Source organism: Mus caroli, unplaced genomic scaffold, assembly GCF_978045245.1.
Source record: "Mus caroli unplaced genomic scaffold, Mus_caroli_1 scaffold_1, whole genome shotgun sequence".
Lineage (NCBI taxonomy): Eukaryota > Metazoa > Chordata > Mammalia > Rodentia > Muridae > Mus > Mus caroli.
The window spans coordinates 16,331,104-16,353,662 of NW_028227256.1; positions in this window are offsets into that span (position 1 = coordinate 16,331,104).

A 22,559-nucleotide genomic window follows, 5' to 3' on the forward strand; every position below is an offset into this window, starting at 1 on the left:
TGCTCTTTTTGGATTAAGATCCCTTCCTTGTTAGTGGAAGAGTGCGTTGCTTTGTTCCTGGCCCCTCCCCCCTGCTGTCTGGCCATGAAAGAGTGATCAGCCAACTGGACAGTGAGGGGCTACCATGGTGTGCTCTTACTGAACCTTGTCCCTGGCACAAAAAGTGAAGTGAAGCGGCATTAAATGGACCGGTGATCTGAGCTCGCCTGATAAGGCACCAGGAAATAATTCTTGGCCATGACATTTAAAGGAAAAGAAGGGGAAAAAAGATGATTTTTCAAGGGACCTTCAATAAAGACAAAGTATTCAGAAGTTTATCAAAATATATAATTACACATGGGTGTGATTTCTCCACCCTAACAAGATGGGTAGATGAAAAACCTTTATAAGAATCATATCAATATCAGAATTTCTAAGTACACAGTGAAGTCAATATCTGAAAGGGCCAATGGTTTCATACCTTCATGGGCATCGATGAAGCATAGCCTCTGAGACTATTAGCTGCAGAGGAGAGTGGAGAGGCTTAAGAGCTCCTTGGTGGAGAGGCAGAGCGGACTCTGGCCAAGGGCTCCCACTCAATTTCACTCTCAGCTACAGGGCCCCTCACAGCTCTGCAGGGCACTTAGTAGGTGCCCAACCACCTCAAGGTCTTTCTAGGGCCCCAGCTCAACTATACTTGATTATCTTCTTTCTATGACTTTCTTACAATATTAAGTACAGCATAGATACTATGTTTATAATGTACTGAGGAACTAATGAGACAAAACCGTTCATGATTAGTACTCATGCTATTCCCTGGCCCATTCTTTTTCCTTTTTTTCTCCTGTTGCCTTCTCCCCTCACCCGCTGCATCCCAGATGTGATGGTTAATTTTAATGGTCAGCTTGTGTATCTGGAGTCACCGAGGAGATGAGCCTCTGGACATGCCTGTGAGGGACTGTCTAGATTCGGTTAATTGACATGGCATGGTGGTTTGTATATGCTTTGCCCAGGGATTGGCACTTTTAGGAGGTGTGTCCTTGCTGGAGTAGGTAAGATCTTGTTGGAGGAAGTGTATCACTTTGGAAGTGGGCTTTGAGACCTTCCCCTAGCTACTCTGAAGACAGTCTTCTGGTTGCCCTCAGAACAGGATATAGAGTTCTCAGCTTCTCCAGCACTATGCCTTCCTGGATGCTGCCATGATTCCTGCCACGATGATAACAGACAAACTAAACCTCAAAACCTGTAAACCATCCACAGTTAAATGTTGTTCTTTTAAAGAATTGCCTTGGTCATGATGTCTCTTCACAGCAACAGAAACCCTAAGACAGGTAGGAATACACAGCATCTTGTAGGAGACTCCATTCCATGGGCTAAAGTCCCAGACTGAATGAAAAGAAGAAAGTGAGCTAGCACAAGTGTTCATCACCCTCTGCTTACTAATACCAAATGAAATTTGATCAGCCATCTCAAGCCCCTGCCTCCTGGACTTCCTGGCCACCATGAGTTTTACTCTGAAACTGAGAGTCAAAGTAAACTGTCCTTAAATAGCTTTTGCTACATTTTTTTTATGCCAGCAATAAGACGAAGAGACGTAACAATTCTTTTCTCTTATCATATCTTATAGGTTCTGTCACCCTCTCTCTTAAAACCTCTTTGTTTCCGTGGTTTCTGACAACATTTGCTATTATGTAAATGTATATAGTTGAACTTAAGAACCAGTGATCCACATATGAGGGACAGAATGTGGTATTTATCTTTGGAGCCTAGGATAATTCACTTAATGTAATATTTTGTTTAAATTAGGAAGGGAATGTGAGATACCTAATGAAATGAAAAAGGAAGTAGCTGTGTTAGAACTGCTTATACAACTGTGTAGTTGGCATGTTGGGAGAGCTTATTAGCTTACAAGTGATGTAAAAGATATTTGTGAAGAAAGAAAGCCACTAACCTAGGAGGGAACTTTCCATGTCAGAAACCTTGAATTATCATTTGAGCTTTGGACATTATCATTTTCCATTGTACAGAAGAAGAAGGTGAGGCTCAGAATTCTTATGTAACTGCCTAAGCCTCACAGTAAGGGGTGGAATCAGGGTTGACATGAATTAACTGATGCCACACACCCACTTCTACTGTTCTTCTGCCTTCTCGCCATCCCTGAAGTCCCACGTGCTCAAATTTGTAGGTGATATTCTCCAATTATGGGTTGGCAAATAGAATTCTCATTTGTAGGTCAGTCAGGAAGATAGTACAGAACCACTGTATTCTCCAATGGTCTCACAAAGGGACTGCTAGTTCTATTCCCTTATGGCCTCTCTGAACTTCATATAATTTCTTAATATATTGTTGGGAGTGGTAGTCTTCTGTTGAATGAGTATGGCAACATCCTTTGAAATTCACTAGCAAAATAAAAGTTAATTTCAAATTTCCGAGGCAAAAATGACATTCTTGTTTTGAATAAATAAACTACTATTGTAGAAATATACCAGACTCACCCAGTCTGGATAATAATGGCATTATTATTATCCTTGCAATCAGCAGAGGGAAGAAGACATTTTTTTACACACTGTTACACCTTGTAGCATACAGCATATTCTAGGGATGTGCAAGACTTGGCTGAGTGTTGTTTCAGTAGCTGTTGGGGTCAGGAATAATGTGAGTACAGTTCTGGCAGTAGGACCCAGGAGGCTTGTCTGTAATCACCCTAATCAAGAGCTAATCAGGGCATTTTAACAGGAAAATAGAAGTGATGGTGTTTTATGGAGCTACAGGGTTAACTACTTGCACTATGGGAGGTACCTGTTCACAAGTAACTTTCTCAACTTACTAAAAAGTGACACTTAAAAGCACTTATATCCAAATCACAATTTATAGCTATATTTCAACAGTGACACCATCACATACCTGTTGCTTATTGCTTGTTATTTAAGGCCTAAAAATGGGAACTAATTTATAGAGAAGTCTGGTGATGGATGAAGTTGCTTCGAAGATATATTCTATTTAATGAATAATTGTACTCATCCTCAAAGTTAAATTTACATCATCTGCTTTTGTAAACATTGCTCACTATGGACCTTATAAGACTGTCCTATCTCTTGTTTCCTTGTGCTTCTTGATGAATCAAGGGTCCTGAAAATTATCTATGGTTATTATTTTGAAATTACACCTCTGTGTGTGTATGTGTGTGCACGTGTGAAAGTGTGTAGTGTGAGCAAGTGTTTATACTTATGTATGCATATGTGCACAAGAGATCAAGTGCTCAAAGCAGCCTGAAGTGTATCCTGTCCTAGGAGGTAGAGTTACAGGTGGTCATTAGTTGCCCTATATGAGTGCTCAGAACCTCTAGCCTCTGAAAGAGCAGGGTGTTCTCTTAACCACCGAACGTTTCTCCAGCCCTGCATTGGGCTCTTATTTGGGGTACCTACATTCTTTCCAGTATATTAGCCATGTCACAAGTCAACTGTCAGCATCACTCTTGAGTGGCTCTTCTTTTCCTTAAACTTTTAGTTGCTGGCTATGAAATGCAGCCTTCTGTTCCATGGTAGCATTTTGCAGCATCTTGCATGTCTATTGAATGGGATTAGTTCCTTTTTTTTTCTGCTGGAAAAAGTTGCTGTTGTAATTCAGAAGCTTTGCTTTATGGGATGTCAACCTGTGATTTATTTTTATTGGACTTTGAGTCTTTCCCAGAGATTGTTAATAGCTTCAGGCTCTTTCTTGGATTTCACACTTTGTTGGAGTGTATCTTCAAATTACTTCCTCAAAAAAGGTATGCAGGAGGTAAACTTTCTGTGCACTTTTGTATAAACGATGTCTTTATTTTCTCACAATATTTGATTGATGCTTTGAAGAAATTTAGAAGTGAAAAAACTTTTCCTAAAACATTGAAAAGCTTCTCTCTGCATGCCTTCTAGACTATGAAATATCTTATTTTTTTCCTCTAGATTTTTCCAAATACCATTCATTTATAAGATATGTGTGGAAGTCATTTTAAAAACAAAAACCAAAAAACAAAATATTCACTTGTCTTCATGACTACTTTTATTTCTTTAACTTCTTTTTGGTCATCATTTAGGTGTTGCTAATGAATGGTGAGCAATGAAACTTATATATTCTACTTCCCTGAAACAAACAAACAAAGTAACTAAAGATCATTGCTTTTATCTACTAAAATGTAAATATCTGTAAGAGTAAAAGTAATCATATCATGTACATTCCACATTTGAAAGAGTAGTAACAAATCATAGCCATACAGGTATAAATAAACAAGGCCTCAGGAATATTTCTAAATATTGGCAATGGACAGACACTTCCTTAGAACTGAGAAGATGACAGTTGTAGCCAACATATCATCCTAGCAATTTGAGAACATGTATATATGCATTTATTCTGCAATACCTGTATTGGTTACTTCTCTATTGTTGTGATAAAACACCATGACCAAGGCAACTTATAGAAGAGTTTATTTTGGCTTATGGTTTCTGAAGGGTAAAAGTTCATTATGGTTGAGAGCAAAGGCAACATGCCACAGGCATTGTGGTAGAAGCAGGAAGCTGAGTGCCCCTCTCTTCAAACACAAGCAAAAAGCAGAGAGAATGAACTGGAAGTGGATCAAGGCTTTAAGCTCTCAAATCTTGCTTCTGAAGAAGCGTTTCTTCCAATTAGGCCACATCTCCTGCATCTCCCAAAACAGAGAGTCACCAACTGGAGACTAAGTATTGAAATAATAGAGACTGCTCTCATTTAAACCACTACAACCCATAGTCACATATTTCTAAGTTTGAGCCTCCATATTTTTCCTTTCAGACCTATTTACTATTAGAAACAATGATATTTTTTCTAGAGGATTATAGGCATTTAATTGTTTCTGAATCCATAGTTTCTCAGGAAAATAAATTCTTTCAAAATTTGACTTTATTCTGTGGTCACTAAAGATGGCCATGCAAATATTTGAAAGCAGCATTCAGTTGACTACATGCTACACATGTTTTAGCTTCTTTCTTTGCTGAAAGGGAGTATTTTAACTGTGAGACCATGTAGGTACATCATCTGGGCTTGGACCTAATCACTATGGGAAAGATCCCTATAGAAAAGAGACTTTTCTCAGAATAACAAGTTATATAGGGTTTTTGTTGTTGTTTGTTTGTTTGTTTTTACTTTGTCTCACATTCTGCAAGGGGCATATTTTGATTAAGAAAATTTGTTATCTTACTTAAATTGCCTGAGATATCTAAATTCTCTACTATGATCTACTTTTGAAGTGCTAAGGAATGAGGTTTTGATATGGTTAAGGTATGGGCATTGAGAAAAGAGACTTGGACATGCATAGACAGGTTTGAGAAGTATGAAACTCTAGAAAGGCTGAAAGATAACATTGCCCTCTGCCCAGGCTATACACCAAGACAGAAGCAATTTCAATTTCAAAAGCCGCAAAATGATTATGTCCCTGGTATTGGTTTCTGTATTTGCTTCTAATTCTGTAGTGAAAGAGCAGCAACAAATCTTCCCAGAGTTTAACCCTCTGGATTTAAGGGTCTATAACCCCTATTCCCAGAATACCCCCAGTATCTTAGATCAATACAATCCAACTATGGCCATGCAGAGATTTCTTGACCTAGCTTCTTTATAGCTGAAGCCATATTTGACTCACTGACGTGTGCATTCCAATTTCCCTGTGAGAAAGATAGTGAGAAAAGGAAGTGCCTGGGGGAAAGGAGGGGAGAGGGGCTTTTGGACATCTTCCTGAAAACATGAGGCAATTTTTACCTTCTCAGGTTGAGGAAGCGACTATATCTTAAGAGCACTTACTGTAGGGTTTTTTGTTTTTGAAATAAAATTAAAGATGAAGACTTGTAAATGTATTTATATGGTTGTAAACAAAGTATGTTTGGAATTTAGATTACGTAATTTGATCTTATAAAATAGAAAAACGTGAAACCAGACCTGTTATCATATGTGACCAATGAAATGATGGAATTGTATGTTTCATCTGTAGGCTGATGTTATTTTCTATTAGATTAATAATTTGTATCTTATTACAAGAAGATGGAAATATCCAAATTTTATTTGTCAAAAATAGTTTAGGGTTTTTACATATGGAAGGACACGTTTAGATAAATTATGATTGAAAATAGAATTGACATTTGCTGGATGTATTTTGATGTGGTAGTTGTTTGTGTGCTTCATCGTATTTTTTCTTTTATTAGATATTTTCTGTATTTACATTTCAAATGTTATTCCATTTTCTAGTTTTCCCTCTGAAAATCCCCATCCCCTCCCCTCTCCCCCTGCTCTCTAACCCATCCACTCCCATTCCTGGTCCTGGTATCCCCCCCTTTTTATTATTATAAACAAATTGACAGCAAGAAAACGTTAAATATTATACTATGTAATAGTTAGGAAATTTGGCATTCAGTGAGCCGATGTAATTTGTCCTACATCACTGAGTTTCTAGATGGTTATGCAGAACTCAAACCCAGCTTTCTATGACATCACATTGAGGATCTTTCTATCATCCCCTGGTGTTTCAGAAAGTGAGACAGAAATGTACATGGTCATAGAGCATCTGTCACTGCCCATTGATTTGTAGCCTGGCATGAGCCACCTTAATTGAAGTTGTGCAAAGACATCATTTCTAGAGGTTATATGTTATAATGAGATTGCACAACCCAAGACAATCTGAGATTTGATTAACAGTTTGCCAGTTTCTGTAGTTCACTGATAGAGTCAACTTTACAGCACAAAGGGGCTCTGGAAGCATTTATTTCAGTCTCTTCTCTTAAAGAAAAATGATCAAATTGGTAGATGAAGTGAAGCTGAGGAGGCACGTCAGATTTGCATAACTTGTGTGGTAACTTTTATCACAAATCAAGGCCCCTAGGAGATGACAGAGTTGAAATCTCATTTAGAGATCCAGGAGGAGGGAAGACAAATTCAATGTTCTGGGTGGTTCTAACCAGAAGTGTTGTGGTAAATAGAATGTTGGGAAATGGTAACTCTCTTAAGGGTGGTGTCCTGGACTTTTGCCTGGGATAAAACCCTCAACATATATATATATATATATATATATATATATATATATATATATCACAGGGAGGTGGGCATTTGCAGTTTTCTTAAAAGCCAAAGAATGAGTCATAGGACAGACCTGTGTTGTGAACCGTACTTGTCACTGTTGTCTCTTTCTTGAAGCCTTCCCCAGTCCCTCTTAACTATTCTTCTGTCTCACTTGATTAAAAGATTCAAAATCAATCAATACTTTTTTGGCAAAGTTGATACACAATTTATTGGCCAGTACTTCAAAGAGCCTGACATCAGTAAGAGTTCAAAAAGCAAGATGTTTTGAAATGAAAAGTATTACACATTTAAAAATGGGTAGAAAAAGCCTGGTCTTGTGGTTGCCATTCTATCATTCCAAGTATTTGAGAGATTGAGCCAAGAAGACTTCAAGTTCAAGCTTGAGAGGTATAGAGTGAGTTCAAGTCTAGTGTGTATAATTTACTGTCCTGTAGGACTTGACTTTAATTCCCAGCAATAGAAAAAAAAGCTAGAAGAATGGAATTTGACAGTATTGTTTTTTTTATTAAAGGGTTGACTATAAAGAAATAGTATTTAAGGGTATAGAAGTGTTTATACCAGTTTAATTTTTCTATGATATGCTAAAATATCACATTATCCAATTAATACATTTTTATGTATTAGTTAAAAATATGTTGTCTTAATCTCAGAAAGAATGGGGGAAAAATAGTACAAGATGTTGACTTGTAACCCATCAAATGTTAGCCATGAAAATGCCCTCAGTGTACACCCACACATGTAGCCTCCATCCTGCTTTCCTGCCTCAGATAGATGGAACCCTAAGAAAAATAACACATTCTGAAAATGTGATAACGTTCTGGCTGGAGGGACAACTGGAACTGATTTAAATGTAGGAAAGACATTTTGACTTCAAGCTTAGAAAGAAAAAGAACAACTCTAGTCCTAAGAAGAGGGCTATGTTACTATACTGCCTGCCTCAGCCTAGGAACTAAGACCAGCAGCAGACTTGGCAGCGCTTCTAAGGAGTGCTGTGTAGCCAGCTCTTCAGGCTAGAACTGTAATGGTAATTGCATACTGATGCCTGAAAAAAATCAAAGACCAAAGGGGCAATTATGCTTTGGTAGGAACAACTACCCAAACCAACCCATCTTGAATAATTGTTGAAAGGATGCCCTGAGGGCTTGGGGATATGTTCTGGCTATATATTGTGGGAAAAACCCCAATCAGAAGAGGGTACCCCAAAGGAACTGATAACCTCCCTCAGGTTATGCCTGAGTCTATAACTGTGATTAACTGGTCAAGGAACAACACTAGCAATCAGAAGAATAACCTGATATTCTTGAGTACAGTAACAGAACTGCTCTTGCAGTTAGAGACAAAAGAAAGAAAAGACCTTTTCTACCCTCCATTGAAAATTACCCTGCCCTCTACTGACTTTCGTTTCCATTTATCTAGAAAGATAATCTTCTGCAAAGTTATGTTAGAGAGTCTTCTGGTCACAACACTTCAAGATTTACTGAAAACCTTTGCAGTTCTTTGTAATCTTTACACATATATACACTCATATACACACATTTTATATTGTTTTCACCCTTCACATATAGTTAAGAACCTCATAAAGACAGACTGATTATTGGATGCTTGCACAGGGTAATACCTGGTTCTTTCCCTTCACAGATTAATGATTCAATATAGTCGTGTCCTGAAATGGGTGTGGTATAATGTAATATACACTCAGGTGCTGTTCAAATAAGGGATAGGAAGGTGTATAAGGTACTTCATGGTTGCCACAAGCAGGAATTTAAGTTTGTACCTGTGAAATAACTAGAGGACATTTGGGCACTGACTATAATAGCAAGTGTGGGCTGCGAGGTCAGAGCAAGCACACTGGGGAGGGAGGGACTTGGCAGAACCTTGGAGGAGTGCTAGGGCTTGAATATGCAGGGAGAAGCAACAGGGGAGGCCAGCTTGAGGAAAGTCGTATAATAATTAATAGGAAAAAAATCATAGTTTTTCTCAGAAGCACTGAGAGTTTCAGCTGTCCTCAGCCAAATGTTAGCCCAGATGGTGTATCCAAATTTCATAATTAGCAGTTCATCCAGTCACCACAGGTGCTTTTGTGTGAGTCTCAGCTTCTTTATTTGCGGGGCCACAGCAGAAGAACAAAAATCCTGCAGGTGGGGAAAGAAGGAGAACAAGGTGAAACTCAAGGCAGTTTTCCAAGATGAGTGAGTTTGCTTATGTGTTCTCAAGCTTCTTGTAGAATCTGTCTCTGTGTGGTTACCAGATATCTATTACTAGGGAGCCAGCAGATGCATGAATATGACAATACCTTGCCTGGCCTCAAGCTCTTCCTTGTTTCCTTGCCTGAATAATATTTATGCAAAACAGGGTGAGTAACCAATCAGCAGAGACTAGTCATCATCTCAACTAAACAAAATAATTCTTGCATGAATGATGGAAATGACTAAAGGAAGTGTAATTAGCATAGTTCTGAAATACAAGGTTGGAGCTCTTATGGGTGACTTTTAGCTCCCTGTTCCCTGGAGCAATTTCATTCAGAAGTACACAGATGGATTCTGCATGAGGGGCTTTAAGTAAACTAAAGTGAGCACAGCTGATCATTTTTTGTTTTGTCTGATCCTTTTCCTTTATGGCCTTTCTGAAGTCATGTAAGGACATCTTTAGTTTGCCTTTTCTGTCCCATTTTTGGAATTTTAAGTTTAAACATCTCCAAGATTATGAAGTATGATGAGGCACTAGGTCCCAGTCTTTTGGTTTAAAGATAATGGCTCTTCCAGATGTATGGATTTAGGATGTCCCACCTAACCCACAGGTTTCTTACAGCCATAGCAAAAGATATTCAGCTTTGATGGGGAGACAGACCACGAGGACTTCAGTGCTGATGGCTGGCTATGGTAATGCATTTTCCTATGTTTCGTCCTTTGCCACATATTGTACATTGCCAAGACAAATGGAAGGAGGCAAAGAGGCTAATGTTCCTTCATAAGTAAGTGAAGGGGTTACTTCAACAAGCTGTATTGATTGAAATGGTTTCCCCCTTATATATTGTAAGGTGAGATCATCTTTCAATTAGAATTTTGATTACATAGTATTCTTCATGTCAACAGATTTTCACTTGTTCAGAATTTTTCCCTTCATAAAGTTCTATGCATAAGTGGTTAGAGAATTATTTCAATGTCATGGATGTGGATGCATGAAGACTCGAGTTCAGATCTCCAGCACTCACAGAAAAAGTAGGCATTTTGATATGTGTCTTGTTTTCTGACAACAACCATTTTGAATAGAATGAGATGAGATCTCATTATAGTTCGATTTATACTTGTTTCATCACTTAGAAACTGAGTATTTTTTCACACCATTATCAACCACCTGTGGTCTTCCTTTGGGAAGCTTCTTTTTAAACATTTTTCCTTTACATCTATTATGGCTTAGATTGCTTGTTTTTACATTGTTAAGAATTTCTGCTTTTTGTATTATGGCTGAGCTTTTCTCTCTGTGAAAACAGTACTGTATGTCTACCGTTATAACAACAAAATAAGCTGATACCAAGAGTCAGTTAAGGCAGTGCTTGGAGAAGTAAAGACTCAAACGTACTGTGTTTCCATTGCATTCACCATCATTTCAAATTCCCTCCTGGTATTCACATTTACTTATTCACTCATAACATTAAACTTCAGAAGCTGGAGAGGTAGCTGGACAGTTAAGAACATACTGCTTTTCAGAGGTATACAGTTTGATTTACACCATCCATTTCAGATGGCTCATAACCACCCTCATAATGCCTGATCCACAGAGATCTGGAACCTCTGGCTGCTGAGACACCTGCACTCAGATGAACTTACCTGTGTTGGAGACACCATGGTGGCTTGGAAGAGGAGGAAAAGGATACACTTGAGATGTATGTGAAGCATTAAAACCCATAGAATTCCATGGCCAGTTAAGGTCCTCATGAGAGAGAGTGTACTAGTTTGTTTTTGTCAACTTGATGCCAACTACAGTTATCTGGGCAGAAGGAACCTCAGTTGAGGCATTGTCTGGGTCAGATTGGCCTGGGAGCAAACCTGTGGGAGGCTTCTTTTTTAAATTGAGAATAATGTAGGTTGGCTTAACCCATGGGGTAGGCAATGCTACCCTTCCTTGCTCAGGTGTTCTTGGGTTGTGTAAGAGAGCAGGCTGAGTAAGCCATGGGGAGCAAAGGAGAAAGCAGCATCTGCCATGGCTTCTGTCTCAGTTCCTGCCCTTCCTTCCCTTCATGAATGACTGTAACCTGTAAGATAAGAGAAAAATGCTTTCCTTTCCACCTTGCTTTTATTCATGTTTTTGTTGTTGTTTTTGTTTGTTTGTTTGTTTTTTATCACAACAATATAAACCCAACTAAGATAGAGAGGTCAGAAAGCAGTGGTCCTCAGTGGTGTCTGTTTCAGGTCTTCTCTCCAGACTCCCCTGAGCCTTGGCTTCCCTCCATGTTATACTATGATGTGGAAGCCAAATAACTGTTTTCTTTCTTTCTCTTTTTCCTTTTTTAATTAGATATTCTCTTCATTTACGGAAGTGTTTGTAAGACATGGAAGGATGGTACAAGCAATGATACTTGGACAAATTTAAAGTACATGATAAAAGTGTATGAAATGTCATAGCAAAACCCCTTATCTAGTACTGTGAATAGTTGCTAATAAATCAAAACAATAATAACTAATGTACACAAAAGCTTCCTGTGTGCCAACTCCCTTCACAACACTATTAATATGTATTACCAGCATTTTCCAGGAATAGTAGGCTTGCATTTGGAGCCAGGTAAATGCTGTAGATTTGCAGGGCCCATGCTGTGCATTCTAGAGGGCTTGGCAGCATCTGTGTTTCCTGCTCATCCAGTCATTAAAATGAGACCCTTCTGCTGACATCACCAAGGCAGGTAGTAACATTGCTGGACCTGAAACACCCTGAAAACTCATGTCACTCTTATACAGGTCTGGAAGTGCAAACTATTGTTTTTCTTACCTCACATGGAGGAAACAGAGACACCTTATGTGATTATGTATATGAAGGAAACACACACAGTAAACTCAAGCCAATAATTAGTACAGTTGGCAACATTCTGTCTGTAGAAACCCTTGCTAACTCACAGTTTCATGTGCAGTTGAGAACCCAAACAAAAGCTTGAAAACGAGATTCTGAAGCTGTAACAAAGAGTCAAAAGTCGGGAGCCATGTGAGAAGCTCATGGGGAAAGAAATGGCCTTGTCATGAAAGCTAGGGAGCATCATTTAGGCAGAGGGTGAAAGTCTGAATGTTCGCAAGTGAGATTGTCTTACCAGAGAAAACCTCATTGGGATGTGGACAGAGGCTTCATATGGAGACGTGTATATGACTATGTGAATGCCATGTGAATTCCACAGGATAATGTCCAGTATCTCCCTATACAACCTCCTCCTCCTCTTCTTCCTCCCCCCTCCTCCCCCTCATCTTCTTCCTCCTCTCTTTCATCTTCTTCCTCCTCCCCCTCCTCCTCCTCTTTTTCCTCCCCCTCCTCTTCCCCCTCCTCCTCCCCCTCATCTTCTTCCTCCTCCCCCTCCTCCTCCTCTCCTTCTTCCCTCTCCTTCTCCCTCTCCTCCTCTTCTTCCTCCCCCCACCCAGTCCTCCTGAGATAGTGTCTCCCACTGAATCAGGAGCTCACAAATAGCCAGACTGGATAGGTAAGTGAACCTCTGGGAGTCCTCCTATCTCTGCATCCTCGGGCTGGAATTATAGGCCTATATTTCTAGGTTCAACTGAGGTCCTCATGCTTACATAGCTAGCAATTAATCCCACAAGCTAATCTCCTCGACCCTAAGGAGAGAATAATAACAAGAGAGAACAAAATAGTAGAGGAAGAAGGCTGAGAAGTAGTTCTTAGATTTAGAAAAGGGTCCACCAGTGATGGAGAGCTCCCTGGGCTTAGTTTCCATGTGGGGTTAGAAATACAAAAACAGGGAGAAAAGTTTGAAAAAGGAGCTTCAGAACCCAGGTCTGGAGTATTCATTTAAGCAAGCCTTGTGCTGATTGATGGCTAAGGCCAGCCGTCACCCGCCTTGTCCTGAGTGGAAGCAGTTCTTCAGCAGAAAGGCAAGCAGGTGGCAGATATTAATAGAGCACATGATAAGTAGACCCCTCCATTCCCTTTGCTGCAGAGGAGCAGTGTGTGATGATCCCTGTGTTTGTAAAGAAAGGGAGCCTGTGAGCCTTAATCTCATTTATCCTCTGTTTTTGTTTCCTTAGCCTCTGCCATGTCAAGGATTGCAGAGGACTTTGTTCTGGAACTTGAAGAGGACTTACCTGTTCTGTCTACCCCTGTTTACTTAGCAGAAATCAAACTGCCCCAAGCAGTAGCTGTTCAAGGCAAAAAAAAAACAACAAAAAAAACCAAAACAAAACAAAAAAAAAAAAACAGCCAAAAAACAAAAAATCAAAAAAACCAACAAACAACAACAACAACAAAAAACCAAACCAAACCAAACCAAACCAAAAAAACCTATTTCCTAGCAGTGGCTCCCAAACTCAGCACCTGAATGATCTCCCGGGACTAAACAGAGATTCTCATGCTTGACTTTGAAAAATCAAAGTTAGTAGGTCATGTATTCATGCATGAGTACATGAAGGTATGATAATGAAAATGAGAATCATTATTTCACAGAGTTTAAATATGCTAATAGAAAGTAATTGATCCATTTAAATGTTTCCAAAAATATTTGGTTTGCATATATATATAAAACTTTCCACTGAATAATTAATAGTAGCCATTTCAGTATAATAAAAACTGATATAATCATTAAAATATATTTAGTTGCTTTAAAAAATACTCTGGATGCCTCTTAAAATACCCGAGTAAAGCTTCTATTCCTAATAGCAAGTTCAGTGGACTTTCTGAAAAGAATATAGTAAATACTTTAAGTCTGTGGGGACACCTTGTCTCTTCGGCAACTGCCCCATTATTACAGTGTGAAAGTCAAGGCTGGCATATGAATGGTATGAGCAAAGTTGAGTTTTCATAGAAAATGCCAGATTCAAACTTCTCATGTCACAAGACATACTTTTTGGGTTTTTTTTTTTGGTTTTTTTCCAACCAATTAAATCTGTGAAGGCCACTCATATCTTACAGGCTGAACAAAAATATTTGGCCATCCTTGATCTGTTCCATTTGAAGAAAATACTGACCAAATGGTGAGGAAACAGCCCAGTAAAAGACTGTCTCAAAGGAGTGAGGTAGAGAGAGAGAGAGAAAGAGAGAGAGAGAGAGAGAGAGAGAGAGAGAGAGAGAGAGAGAGAGAGAGAGAGAGAGAGAAAGATTGAGCAGAGTACCAGACACTCTCCTTTGCCTCATGGAGGCAGCATGTGCACTACATACAATCATAAACATACACACATAATATGTAAGATAAAAAGAAAGCAAAACTTTCAATACACATACACACACAAACACATACACATACACAAACATAAACACATACACACACATACATATATACACACACACAAACACAAACACATACACATATACATACACACATGTAAGAGGAACAGAAAGGCTCAACTGCCAGAGCAGTTGCCATTTCCGCATAAACAGCAAGTGGGGTCCACAGAGCTGCTCAGAACTGCATGAGGGCCAAACTGAAGCTTGCCTGAGAGCCTAAAGATTGGTGACTCAGACAATGATAGCCAATCAAAAACTGCCACTTGAGGACCAATGGGATAAGGGTGGAGGGTATAAAGGGTGCTCCCTGAGAAAAAAATGAGCTTGCTGCTTCATTCTCACCTGCTCCCAGGTCTGAGCCATTGACTCAGTGCCTTCTTACCCAGTGCCCTCAAAGGGGACACTGGGCAGAACAGAGACTCAGGCAACATCTGCAAACATACACACACACACATGTGCGTGTGTATATATATAGTGTGTGTGTCTGTGTGTGTATGTGTGCACATGCATATAAGTACATATATGCATATGTATAAACATTCCTTGCTTTGCTTAAATTCTCTAGTGCCCTCTGAATGTTCTATGAGTTGTAACAGATAAAGGTCAACACAGAACAGTTAGAGATTTACAGGCTATAACATTACTGATAGTTCACGGGCTCATGGGAAACTGCTAACTGCATTTCAGTAAGTTGTCTTGGAGGAAGAGGAGTGTCTTGGAGGAGAGGGCTTGTGTGGTGGACAAATCTCTAAACTGAATCTTCCTGTATGCATTATGGATGGCCCTAAATATGTTTCTTTTCTTTAAAAATGTGAATGAAAATCAATTAAATCCATTTATAAAATGACACCTATGAACCATTTGTAACCTCTTTGGGATATTTGTCATTGCTGTGCATTAGAATATTTTCCAGAAGTACTCATTTACCTATACCTTGGAAAAAGGATGGTTTCTTTGGCTAATCATGTTGACCTTGTAATGAGGCATACTTTCATTAACAGCAGTGTGTAAATGAATCAGACTAGTAGAGGCATTTGTTTTTATATTCTTTTAGTAACTTCCAAATGTCTGTAATCATAGGTATTCAGGAACCTGGTCTGGTTATCTGGTACCCCAATCCATTTGAAATGCTGAATAAGACCCATGGAGGAGCAAAGTTCCCCCAGCATTCCTACATTCTGTACATAAATATAGCCATTGCAACAAACTGCAGACCAGTGGTTGAACAATAAGTAATGGTGTTCGTCACTTAGCTTGGCATTGGATTTTATGTAAAAAAAGTTTCATAGTCAGCCATTGCACTTTTCCAAGGCAGGAACTTTCCTGTAAATCTAAGAATTCATGATCCTCATTTAATGAGGTCACTTTAATAAATGATCTCAGTCAGTTAAATATTTGGAGCATCTTTCTAAGCATACAGACTAAGGAGACACGTTTATAAAACTGGAAAATGAATTAGATGTCATTAAGCTTACAACTTTTGTTTTTTATATAAACTGATGTTCAGGCATGCCCTAGCTCTTATAAGTAACTCATTCTGGGGAAAAAAAAACCCAAAAAAACCAAACGATCAAAGCCCACAGCTCCTGAACAACGTGGACTGGCCCTGATGACAGACTATCATGGTAAGGAGACTAGATTATGTGCAGAAATGAGCTCATCTTATTAATTTTATTAAAATATGCAGAAAGTAAGCATTATGTGTTTTGAAATCTCCTTTAGGAGGAATTGCTCCAGTATCTACTAGCTGCGATTGTTTAGAGGCATGAGGTTAGGTCAGGTTAATGTTCTAATTAGAAACAGTCATGAGCATCTACTTCTGTATTTTCCAGGCACTGGCATAGCCTCACAAGAGACAGCTATTTCAGGGTCCTTTTAGCAAAATCTTGCTGGCATATGCAATAGTTTCTGTGTTTGGTGGCTGATTATGGAATGGATCCCTGTGTAGGGCAGTCTCTGGATGGTCCATCCTTTCGTCTCAGCTCCAAATTTTGTCTCTGTAACTCCTTCCATGGGTATTTTGTTCCCCATTCTAAGGAAGGACAAAGTATCCATACTTTAGTCTTCCTTATTCTTGAGTTTCATGTATTTTGCAAGTTGTATCTTGGGTATTCTAAGATTCTGGGCTAATATGCACTTATCAGTGAATGCGTATCATGTGAGCTCTTTTGTGATTGGGTTACCTCACTCAGGATGATACCCTCCAGATCCATCCATTTGCCCAAGAATTTCATAAATTCATTGTTTTTAATAGCTGAGTAATACCCCAATGTGTAAATGTACCACATTTTCTGTATCCATTCTTCAGTTGAGGGACATCTGAGTTCTTTCCACCTTCTGGCTATTATAAATAGGGCTGCTATGAACATAGTGGAGCATGTGTTCTTATTACCAGTTGGAACATCTTCTGGATATATGCCCAGGAGAGGTATTGCTGGATCCTCCGGTTAGTACTATGTCCAATTTTCTGAGGAACCGCCAGACTGATTTCCAGAGTGGTTGTACAAGCTTGCAATCCCACCAACAATGGAGGAGTGTTCCTCTTTCTCCACATCCTTGCCAGCATCTGCTGTCACCTGAATTTTTGATCTTATCCATTCTGAATGGTGATGCAGTCATCTATTGGATGGAACACAAGGCCCCCAATGGAGGAGCTAGAGAAAGTACCCAAGGAGCTGAAGGGGTGTGCAACCCGGTAGGTGGGACAACAATATGAACTAACCAGTACCCCCAGAGCTCATGTCTCTAGCTGCATATGTAGCAGAAAATGGCCTAGTTGGCCATCATTGTGAAGAGAGGCCCCTTGGTCTTACAAACTTTATATGTCCCAGTACAGGAGAATGTCAGGACCAAGAAGTGGGAGCGGGTGGGTAGGAGGCAGGTTGCGGGGAGGGTATAAGGGACTTTTGGTATAGCTTTTGAAATGTAAATGAAGAAAATATCTAATAAAAAATTTGAAAAGAAAAAAAAAAAGAAACAGTCGTGTTTGATCTCAGGTAACCAGCTCAACATATCTTTATTGAGTAATTTGAACATAGCTTTTGTACACACTAGACCTCTATCTTTCTTGAGAGATTTGCCAGTTCAAATGGCTAACCTTAAAATGAAAAATATTCTTAAGATGTTAAAGATATTAACTTTATTTGTGTGTGTGCAATGAAAGAATGTTACAAATTTTGTTAATATATTTGCTCTTTCAAACAGTTATCAATTTTTATCTGTTTGTCTTTTAATCTTTCAGCTACATAACTTTTTTCTTTTTTTTTTTTTTTAAGATTTATTTATTTATTTATTTATTTACTTTATGTGTATGAGTGCACTGTAGCTGTCTTCAGACACACCAGAAGAGGGCATCAGATCTCATTACAGATGGTTGTGAGCCACCATGTGGCTGCTGGGAATTGAACTCAGGACCTCTTGAAAAGCAGTCAATATTCTTTTTTTTTTTTTTTTAATATTTTTATTACATATTTTCCTCAATTACATTTCCAATACTATCCCAAAAGTCCCCCATAGCGCCCCCCACTTCCCTACCCACCCATTCCCATTCTTTTGGCCCTGGCATTCCCCTATATTGGGGCATATAAAGTTTGCAAGTCCAATGGGCCTCTCTTTCCATTGATGGCCGACTAGGCCATCTTTCGATACATATGCAGCTAGAGACAAGAGCTCCAGGGTTCTGGTTAGTACATCATGTTGTTCCAACAATAGGGTTGCAGATCCCTTTAGCTCCTTGGGTACTTTCTCTAGCTTCTCCCTTGGGAGCCCTGTGATACATCCAATAGCTGACTGTGAACATCCACTCCTGTGTTTGCTAGGCCCCGGCATCGTCTCACAAGAGACAGCTATATTTGGGTCCTTTCAGCAAGATCTTACTAGTGTATGCAATGGTGTCAGCGTTTAGAAGCTGATTATGGGACGGATCCCTGGATACAGCAGTCTCTAAATGGTCCATCCTTTCATCACAGCTACGAACTTTGTCTCTGTAACTCCTTCCCTGGGTGTTTTGTTCCCAATTCTAAGAAGGTGCACAGTGTCCACACTTTGGTCTTCATTCTTCTTGAGTTTCATGCATTTAGCAAATTGTATCTTATATCTTGGGTATCCTAAGTTTTGGGCTAATATCCACTTATCAATGAATACATATTGTGTGAGTTCTTTTGTGATTGTGTTACTTCACTCAAGATGATGCCCTCCAGGTCCATCCATTTGGCTAGGAATTTCATAAATTCATTCTTTTTAATAGCTGAGTAGTACTCCATTGTGTAAATGTACCATAATTTCTGTATCCATTCCTCTGTTGAGGGACATCTGGGTTCTTTCCAGCTTCTGGCTATTATAAATAGGGCTGCTATGAACATAGTGGAGCATGTGTCCTTTTTACCGGTTGGGACATCTTCTGGATATATGCCCAGGAGAGGTATTGCTGGATCCTCCAGTAGTACTATGTCCAATTTTCTGAGGAACCGCCAGACTGATTTCCAGAGTGGTTGTACAAGCTTGCAATCCCACCAACAATGGAGGAGTGTTCCACTTTCTCCACATCCTCGCCAGCATCTGCTGTCACCTGAATTTTTGATCTTAGCCATTCTGACTGGTGTGAGGTGGAATCTCAGGGTTGTTTTGATTTGCATTTCCCTGATGATTAAGGATGTTGAACATTTTTTCAGGTGCTTCTCTGCCATTCGGTATTCCTCAGGTGAGAATTCTTTGTTCAGTTCTGAGCCCCATTTTTTAATGGGGTTATTTGACTTTCTGGAGTCCACCTTCTTGAGTTCTTTATATATATTGGATATTAGTCCCTTATCTGATTTAGGATAGGTGAAGATCCTTTCCCAATCTGTTGGTGGTTTTTTTGTCTTATTGATGGTGTCTTTAGCCTTGCAGAAGCTTTGTAGTTTCATGAGGTCCCACTTGTCAATTCTCGCTCTTACAGCACAAGCCATTACTGTTCTATTCAGGAATTTTTCCCCTGTGCCCATATCTTCAAGGCTTTTCCCCACTTTCTCCTCTATAAGTTTCAGTGTCTCTGGTTTTATGTGAAGTTCCTTGATCCACTTAGACTTGACCTTAGTACAAGGAGATAGGAATGGATCGATTCGCATTCTTCTACATGTTAACAACCAGTTGTGCCAGCACCATTTGTTGAAAATGCTGTCTTTCTTCCACTGGATGTTTTTAGCTCCCTTGTCGAAGATCAAGTGACCATAGGTGTGTGGGTTCATTTCTGGGTCTTCAATTCTATTCCATTGGTCTATTTGTCTGTCACTATACCAGTACCATGCAGTTTTTATCACAATTGCTCTGTAGTAGAGCTTTAGGTCCGGCATGGTGATTCCACCAGAGGTTCTTTTATCCTTGAGGAGAGTTTTTGCTATCCTAGGTTTTTTGTTATTCCAGATGAATTTGCAGATTGCACTTTCTAATTCGTTGAAGAATTGATTTGGAATTTTGATGGGGATTGCATTGAATCTGTAGATTGCTTTTGGCAAGATAGCCATTTTTACAATGTTGATCCTGCCAATCCATGAGCATGGGAGATCTTTCCATCTTCTGAGATCTTCTATAATTTCTTTCTTCAGAGACTTGAAGTTTTTATTATACAGATCTTTCACTTCCTTAGTTAGAGTCACGCCAAGATATTTTATATTATTTGTGACTATTGAGAAGGGTGTTGTTTCCCTAATTTCTTTCTCAGCCTGTTTATTCTTTGTGTAGAGAAAGGCCATTGATTTGTTTGAGTTAATTTTATATCCAGCTACTTCACCGAAGCTGTTTATCAGGCTTAGGAGTTCTCTGGTGGAATTTTTAGGGTCACTTATATATACTATCACATAACTTTTTTCTTTTACATTGTTTTTTAAAAGAAAAACCTTCTTTATTCAGTGATCCAACAACTATTAGCATATTTTAAAACTTTAGAATAGTTGTATAGAGCAATTGAAAAGTATATTATGAAAGTATCTCATAATCTGTGTACTCAGATTACTAATTTCTGGTATTTTACATTAGTATGAGACATTTGTCACAACTAATGAGCCAACATTGATGGTTCTTATTTGAAAAATTATTCATTTATTTTAATTGTATGTGTATGAATGTTTTTGTTACACATACATGTGTGTGTACTATGTGTATCAACAGAGATTAGAAAAGGACATCAAAGTTCCTGTAACTAGAGTTATAGACAGTTTTATCTAGCCTGGGTCCACTCACAGAACAGTAACTATTCTTAACCACTGCATTCTTTCCAGAACTTTGATTCATTCTCACTAACAAGAATATTCTTTATTCAAATTTCCACATTTTTACCTAATAAATAATGCATATTCCTGGATCCTATTCAAAACACATCATTATACTTGGTCATATATCTCTATTATTTCCTGTATGTGTGATATAGTTTCTCATGATCCTTGCATCTCCTGTTTCACAAACTTTTCTTGTTTTGACAAATTGATTTCTAAGAGGCCACAGGTGACAGCCAAGCAACACCTTCAATCACAGTAGATGGAGAAAACAAAATATTTCATGTCATAGTAAAATTTCAACATCATTATCTATTTACAAATCCAGTTCTACTGAAGGTACAAAAAGAAAGCTCCAAAGAAAGGAGGTTAACTACACCCATGAAAACACAAACCAAAAGAAATGAAACACACACACACACACACTGCCACCAGCACCACTCTGACCACCACCACCAACAATGACAATAAGAAAATAGCAGCAATCAACAATCTTTGGTCAGTAATATCTATCAATGGACTCAATTTTCCAATAAAAAGACAGATGCTAAAAGAATAGGTGTAGAAAACAGTATCCATCATTCTGCTGCATACAAGAAATATATCTCAACAGCAAATATAGATCTTATATTAAAGATACACCTCATAGTAAAGTGTTGGAAAAGGCTTTTCAAGCAAATTAACCAATAGAGCAAGCTGATATAGCTATTCTAATACCTAACAAAGTAGACTTTTAATGAAAATTCATCAAAAGAGATAGGTAAAGACTCTTTATATTCATCATAGGAAAAATTCATCATAATGACTTCTCAATTTATGCCCCAAAATACAAGGGGAATTTGTAAAAGCAACATGACTAAAGCTTACATTACACACCAAACGCAACACATTAGTAAATGAAGACCTTAATACACCACTCTCACCAATGGACTTGTAATTCACACAAAAAGTAAAGAAAAGTAAAGGAGTTAACAGACTATGAATCAAATGTTCTTAACTACAGAGCATTCCACCGAAAGACCAAAGAATGCATCATCTTCTCAGCATCTCAAAAAACTTTCTCCAAAGTTAACCATATATTTTTCCACAAATAAAGTCTCAACAGATACAATAAAATGAACATCTTGTATCCTATCAGACCACCATGAAGCTGAACTTCAACAACAGAAACAATAGGAAACCTGCAAATTCATGGAAACTGAAGTTGTTTAAAACTAAAAAAGAAAAAAAAATTAGTCCTCTAATATAGAAACTTCAAACAAGATGATAATGAAATAAGGAAAACAACACTCTTCACAATAGTATAACATAATAAAAAATATCTTGCAGTACCTCTAAGCAAGCAACTGAAAGAATTGTATGACAAGAACTTCAATAGTACTGTACTCAGTAGGATTAACAGAGTAAAAATGGCCTTGTTATCAAAAGTCATTTACAACTTCAATGAAATTTTCATCAAATTTCCAACATAATTCTTTGCAGACCTTGAAGAAACAATATTCAACTTCACATGGAAAAACAAAAAACTCAGGATAACTAAAACAATACTATACAATAAAAGAACTTCTGCAGGAATCACCAACTCTGACTTAAAGCTGTGCTACAGAGAAATAGTAATAAATACTGCATGGCACTGACATTAGAACAGACTGATTGATCAATAGAATTGAATCAAAGATCACACACCTATGGACAACTGATTTTTGATGAAAAAAAAGTAAGAAATGTATTACAGAAAAAAGAAAGTATTCTTAACAAATAGTGATGGTCTTTTTTTTTTTTTTCTATTGAAGAACTCAAATAGATCCATTATCTATCAGCCAG